At 58.2% G+C, this 6,597-nt stretch overlaps 1 protein-coding gene across 7 annotated transcripts in view; it reads left to right on the top strand.

Annotated features, from left to right (window-relative positions):
* The first annotated feature begins 711 nt into the window (after window positions 1-711).
* Window positions 712-6,597, top strand: part of BRD4 (bromodomain containing 4) — an 84,739-nt gene continuing 78,853 nt past the window's right edge. For 3 of the 7 annotated variants that reach the window (XM_082334031.1, XM_082334026.1, XM_082334028.1), the window contains exon 1: window positions 712-850. The gene's annotated coding sequence lies outside the window, so the exon portion shown is untranslated. Of the gene's footprint in view, window positions 851-1,035; window positions 1,056-1,522; window positions 1,603-6,597 lie in introns of those variants that run through there. The other 4 variants (XM_082334032.1, XM_082334027.1, XM_082334030.1 and 1 more) reach the window with 3 other exon arrangements.

The following is a 6,597-nucleotide window of genomic DNA, read 5'->3' as shown; positions in this document are numbered from 1 at the left end:
TTGGGAAGCGCATTCGTGTTCGTCTAGCGCCGTTAACGACGTCAGAATTGGGGGCGGTAACGCGTTTCGTTTCAGAGTTGCTTCCCTCTAGAAACGGGGCGGGTTTTTTTCTCCGGGCAAAGAAAATAGTGACTTTTCCCCCCCAAAAAAAACCCTTTTCTGGCAAAATTTGCAGGTCGTGGCCGCCTCCCCTGTCTCCAAGCCCCTTTTCCTCAAGGATTTGATCACAAGCAAAGCAGTGATGACGCGGGGGCGCAGCCGCCGAGGCCGGCTGTGATCAAACCCCCTGTTCTCAGCGGGTTTTTTACCAAAACGCGCGGGTTTTCCCCCAAAAAGTCGGGTTTGGGGTTTTTTTGCCCATTCCTGCGCTGAGCTCAGCCCCGGGCTCAGCCTCGGCGCGGGGACGACGTCGGTGCTGACGCCCTGGGGGCGGGGCAGCGCGCGTGACGTGAGGGGGAGGGGCCTGCGCGTCGCCCCGCCCCCCCGCCGGTGTGATGTCACGCTCCGCGCGCTCCCTCCCCCCCCCCCCCCCCCAGCGACGTCACGGCGCGAGGGCGGGTGCGCGGCGGGTGGGCGGCGCCGGCTGCGCCGTGACGTGAGGCGCAGCGCGGTGAGGTCAGTGCGGCGCCGCTGCCGGACCCCGCTGCCCCTCGGTGCCCGTGTCCCCCCCTCCCCCTCCCGCCGCCGCCTTCCCCCCCTCCCCCTTCCCTCCTCCTCCTCCTCCTCCTCCTCACCCCCGGCCGCGCCGCGACGCCTCCCCGCTTCCCTCCGGGCCCCCGCGGGACGCGGCCCCGGCGGGAGGGCGGCTCGCCCGGCCCGGCCCGGCCCCCTCCCGCTGCCGCCGCCTGAGGTAAGCGCCGGGGCCGCGGCCGGGGTGGGCGTTGCCGGGAAGGGGGTGGATGGGGGGGGGGGGGCCGGGATTCACCAACGCCTCGTACGTCGCCCCGCCGGCGTAACCCGCATTGCGTAATGCGGCCGCTGCGTCAGGGAGGCCTACGTAAACTGCGGAGCGGTGCCCGCCCGGAGGGTTCGGGGCCTGCTGCTGCGCAAACAGCGTAAGGGGAGGCGGAGGGGGGGGCGCCGTTGGCGTAGCGGCGGTCACGCGCCGGCTGCGTAGGCCGCTGCGCAAGGCGGGGGGGGGGGCGGTGTTCTCCGCGCCGTACGCGCTTTGCGCAATCGCCGGCCCGGTTGTTTGGCGGGGGAAGCGCGGCCCCGCCGCCGGTACGGAACGGCGGGGGGGTGAGGGGGGACAGCGGCGGCGGGGGGTCGCTCGGTGCCGGTGTGCGGGGGGGGGGAGGGGAGCGGGGACCCCCCTCCCGCTTGCGCTCTCCGGGTTACGCCGTTTGCGTAAAGCCGGCGGCGGGGGGGGGGGAGCTGCGGAGTTTGCGTTGGGCGGGAACGGCGTAACCCGCGCAGCGCTGCGCTGTTTGCGTAGGCCCGGTTACGGGGCGGGTTACGGCGTTAGCGGGCCGGTACGCAGAGTGCGTGCGGTGGGGCGGGGCGGCGCGGGGGCACTTCCTGCCGCCGCCATTTTGTCGGCGGACGGGAGGAGGAAGCGGCGGCTCCTGCGCTGAGGCAGCGGCCGGGCCCCGCTGGTTCGCGGTGAGTTTAACGCCGCCTCCGCCTTCTCCCCGCCTCACCCCTCGCCCGGGGGAACCCCACCGGCTCGGGTAGGACCGCACCGGGCCCGGCGAAGGAGGCTCCCGCCGCGCCGTTAGGCCTAGGCCGCCCGCCCCCGCCCTGGGCCCTGCAGTCAGGCCCGAGCTGAGGAGAGAAGGCGCGGGGGGGGGGGGGGGGCGGGAACGGACAGCGAGGGGCGATCGGGACCGGGGAGCCGGGGCAGGCCCGGCCGGGAGCGGGGGGTGCGTGTGGCCGCCGGCCCGGTGCCCTTGGCGGGGGCGGCCCTGAGGTACCGAGCCGCTCCCCGCCATAACGCCCGCTCCGCGGCCGCTCCGCTCCTCCTCGGGCCCATTTTCACCTTCCAGCAGGGCGGTATCCCTCGCCCCGTCTTCCCCTCGCACAGCCGCTGGGTTTCTTTACCTTTTCAAGCTGAATTCTCCCTTTTTTCCGGTTTTTCGCCTTTTCTAGGAGTTGTTTGGGAATGATAAAGCTGGAAGGCTCAGCTCTGGGAAAAGGCGGGGAGGGGAACTCTTTTTTTTTCCTGCTTTTTTTGGCTGCGCGTTGGGTGGGAAGGGGGAAACCCGGGGGCTGTCGGAAGCCGGAGCCGGCCGGGGAGCGACTGCGCCTTCCCCGGGGGTTTCATGGGCGAAACGAGGTCCCTTCCCACCGGCGCTCGTTTGCTGCGGTAATTAGCCGCCGGCGTGAAAGTGAAGACTCTTCCCGCTCGCTTCGAACGCCCGTTGGCCGTAAGACACGACTTTACGCCGCTAATTAACAGCAGGGAGTAAAAATCTGTTCGTTATAAACTCAGGCTGCTCTTATCTTTATTAACGAGCGCATCCTTCTCCTCAGTGCTTCCGTGGTCTTTTCCTCGGCTGGTTTTTATTTCCACCGATGCCTTTTAAACTTCAGACTATCGATTGGTAGGTTTTTTACTCCAAATAACGCTTTTTTTAACTCCGAATAAAGTTTCCCCGCTCTCTCCGGCAGAAGTTTTCCCAAGAAAACTCTTCGAAGCCCCGTTATTCCTTGGGTACGTACCGCCTGCTCCCATCGAACGGCTCACGGCGCCGTCTTAGGAATAAATGCAGGCAGCGCCGTCGCTCGTAGGGACGTACGTTATACCGTAAAGAATTAAGCCGGTAATTAAGTCGGTAACGAAAAGGGTCGCCCGTGGTTGTGCGAGGTGCCCCGGGGCCGCCGCTTGACCGAGCTCGGATTATTTCTTGGCTTCCGATTTTCGTATCCGCGTCGTCCGTCAAAGTTTTGGGGTCGTTTGAGCGGCTTTAAAAGCTCGGCGTAGTTTTACTGGAGGTTTGGTTTTGCCCGGTTGCGCTGCGGTGACTTCAGGTTAAGCTTAAGTGCTCTGTTTAAGCTCTGTTTAAGCTTGTCGTGGCAAAGTTTAGCTCGGTTTAGCCAAGAAAACGAGCCAAACTGCTTTGGGCAACCAAAATATTGATGATTTCAACCTTGCAAACGCTGCTGTAGCTCCGCTGCAGCCGTAATTCATCTTTGGTGGGATTGCTGCTAGTGTAAGTGTTTGCGGAGATTGACGTAAAGCGAATTTGTGTCGCTGCGAGGTTCTAGCGTTCAATTTAAGGCCGTGTGAGTTAAAGGTCGCCCTCGGCTGTTTTCTGGTGCGAGGCGAGGGCCCCTTCGCCTTTTAAAACAGGAGGCAAAAGAGAAATATTTGAATTCCCCACACCTGAACTCGAGGAACCGCGATAGCGACCGTAAATAAACGTACAGGGGGAAACCGCCCGCGCGAGGCCGCTTGTTCCCACACGGCTTCTAATCTTTGCACCTTGGCAGAGGACGGGATTACTCATTTAAAAGTAGTAAAACACGATTTTCCTGATCATTTTATCCCCCCCCACAACTACGTTAATTACTTGAAGCTGAATAACTGTTGCTGCCGCGTTATCTGATGATACCGAGCGTGACTTCGGTGGAGGTGACCAGCGAAATCGCCGCTGGCAGCAAAGCCGTTGCCGGTGTGAATCCCGTTTCTGTTTTAAGAGGAAACGGGAATTGTGCTTCGCTCGGAGACCGGCGCAGGTAGGAATCGATCTCGCCCCGGCCAACGACCTGCCGGTCGCTCCCGTGCTTTTAATTACTTATTATTAAGTTATTTTCTGTCTTCCACGCTTGGGTGGAGGGGAGCTGTAATCGAGCGTAGGTAATCAAACGCCCCTCGTTACCATTTCGTGATATTTCGGAACAATTTCTTCAAAGTAAACTTTACAGCCTGGTAATTATCTACTGGCAAACAGCGCTTGGACCGGGTTCAGGAATGTAAACCATTTATTTGCAGGAAGATATTCTACCTTAACCCTCCGCGAAATCCCGAGTGCTCCGCCGAGAAGGAACCCAGGTGCGGCTCTGCCGGCCGAAACGGGGTGAAATCCGTGGGATTTGAGGCGGCGTTAACAAATAACGTCGGCGTTCCCTGGACCTGGGGGTGAACGGGGAGGATAAAGGCGCAAACTTTGCCGTTTGTAGCGATGGGTGGCGTTGCGGGAAATAATTATTTCCTCCTCGTTAAGGCAGTGGGGTCGTGGCGAGCGTTGCCTTCCTAAATATAGAAGGGACACAAGAATAGGCCGGCATCTCGTTTTGGGAGATAGCGGCGGGGGGGGTGGCCGTAACCCAACCGCGTCTGCTCGGGGTGGGCTTACAAAGCCTAAATCCCCCCGGAAAGCGGCGGATGAGGGACGTTAACGTGCGCAGGGAGGGGTTTTGTGTCACCTCCGGGCTCCTCGCGCGCCGTCCGCGTTGAATTCTAGGGTGAATCGCGGCTCGGCTTCGGCCGAAGCGGCCGGCGGGGAAGAAACCTGTCCCCAGCACCGTGGGAGGAAGGGTTTGGGTCCAGGTTTTAATCTGGTTTTTGGGCTTTCTTGCTGTGAGAAGGAGGAAAACGAAGTCTCCGTAAGCTTGCGAGGGAATTGGTAGAGGGGTTCTGGGGTGTAATTGAATATTGGGTATTTTAAAGCTCTCTAACATCTAAATCCAAAAGCTTTTGGGGAAATATTGGCAGTGTTACTGGGTGGGTTGGTTTTTTTTTTGGGTGAGGATTAGTGTGATTCAAAGAGCGGATGTGAAAGGGGAAGCTGCCCGGCGGAGCCAGGGAATCCCAACGCAGGGAGCTCGCGTGTCGCGGCCGGATCCGCCTCCTCTCCGGGACAAATCCCCTGGCTGCCTTGAGCCAATTCCTTTTGGTTATTTCAAAGGAAAGTTATTTCGCTATTCTGCTAAGCCAGGATTAAGAAGACCCGGTTGTATACAAGCCGCGGAGGAGTCGCCATCTTCCTCTAAAACTTCCAGAACGGAGCTACGGCTAATTCACAGTGATGGGAAAAGGTCTGGGATTCTCCTGTACCGACACACAAATTGATTGACGCCGTATCGGATCATCGGATCAGCGATGCGGAAGGGTGAAGGGTTTATCGCCGTCGCTCGTGCTGCCGAAGCTCCTGTCGGGCGAGCTGGGACGTTTTGGGGTTGGTTGGTGATAAAAACCCTGGGTTTAGTTGCGAGCGAGCGCTCTGCAACCTCTTCTTTTTATTAAGGGTTTGATATTCATTAAATATCAGTTCGGAGAAAATACCCAAAGGTCGTTTTGGGTCGAGAGCGCAAGTTAAATTCCAGCACGGGCGTTTTCCGCTCCGATTTCTCCGAGTGGCAGCACCACTGGGAACTTGGGTGGTGTTTGGGGAAGGTGTCAGAAAAACAGCGTCGCGTTTCTCTCCGCTTCGACGACTAAAAGGATTAAGAGCGTTTTTGGTGTACTACAACCTTGTGGTGGCTTAATTCACGTCTCCTGCCTTACGGTGGACTCCTCCAGGTGGGAAAAGCTCCGTCGGGACACGGTGTTTTCCGTAGGGATCCAGATATCGCTTGGAGCATGAAGGGAAAGGTGTCAGGATGGGGGAAGGATGCGGAATACCTCAAAACGAGACTGAAATTCCCAGCTGGGAGCTGGGGAGGACGACCCAAACCCGCAGAGCCCCAAAACTCTTCGTTTTAGGCGCGTTTTGTCCCTCTTTCCTGCTGTTTTTGGGCTTCTCCTGCAGGAACTTCATGCTGTGCCTTGCCTTCATCTGAAACCGGAGGAACATCGTGAGGTTTTATCCGAAATTATTGAGATCAAAGTGTTTGGGAAGCGGTGGCGTGCGTTTGAGGAGCGAAACTTGCCTCCTGGGGCTTTCTGATCCCTGTTTTAATGGGAGGAAGCCGCTTTTTTACCATTCCTAGTATTTTTGTGGGGGGAATTTTGTCCCTTCGCGGCCGCGTCGCCGCTCGTTAACTGCGAGCGGGAGGAAAGTTCCTAATTATAACTTTTCCAAAAGGCTCGGGACCATCCTGCCCTGAGTCTCGCTCTGAGGCGACGGCGAAGCCCGAAGGAGGAGGGAGATGGCGCAGATCCAGAGAAACACAAAACAACCTTAAAAAAAAAAAAAAAAAAATAAAACCCAACCAGAAACAGGAACTGTTTGGTAGCGACGAGGACTTGGGCAAACATCCTGTAACGCCGTAAGCGATGGCCCGGAAATGGGAAATCGCGGATCGGTCTGAAATTTGAGGGATTTAACGTTGGTTTCTTGCCTTGCGAAGAAATATTCCCGATTTAGGAAAGGGAGGGAGCCGAGGGCGTGCGGGTTTTGAGGCCTTCGTTAGTCTGGGCTTAGCCCAAATGCTGATTTTTCTGCAATTAAGTTGTCGTTATAACGTATTTCAAGCCTAATTCGGCTTTGCAGGCTCAGGAGTGTTCCTGTAATGACAATATCAAACCCGCAAGGTCAAAAAATCCACGTTTTTAGGACAAAATAGCCCAAAACCCGGTGTCTTGTGGAAAGCAAAGGGGTCTCGGAGCCTGCAAAGCAAACGTGGTCCGCGCCGGGCAGCCGAGCGAAATAAGAATTTCCTGGGACAGGTCTGTGTTCCCCGATTGCAAATTATTTTGCTTTTTTCCGTAAT

The sequence above is a fragment of the Platalea leucorodia genome (assembly GCF_965183815.1).
Source record: "Platalea leucorodia genome assembly, chromosome: 29".
Lineage (NCBI taxonomy): Eukaryota > Metazoa > Chordata > Aves > Pelecaniformes > Threskiornithidae > Platalea > Platalea leucorodia.
Note: the sequence above shows the minus strand (reverse complement) of the source record. Positions and strands in the feature narration are given on the sequence as shown.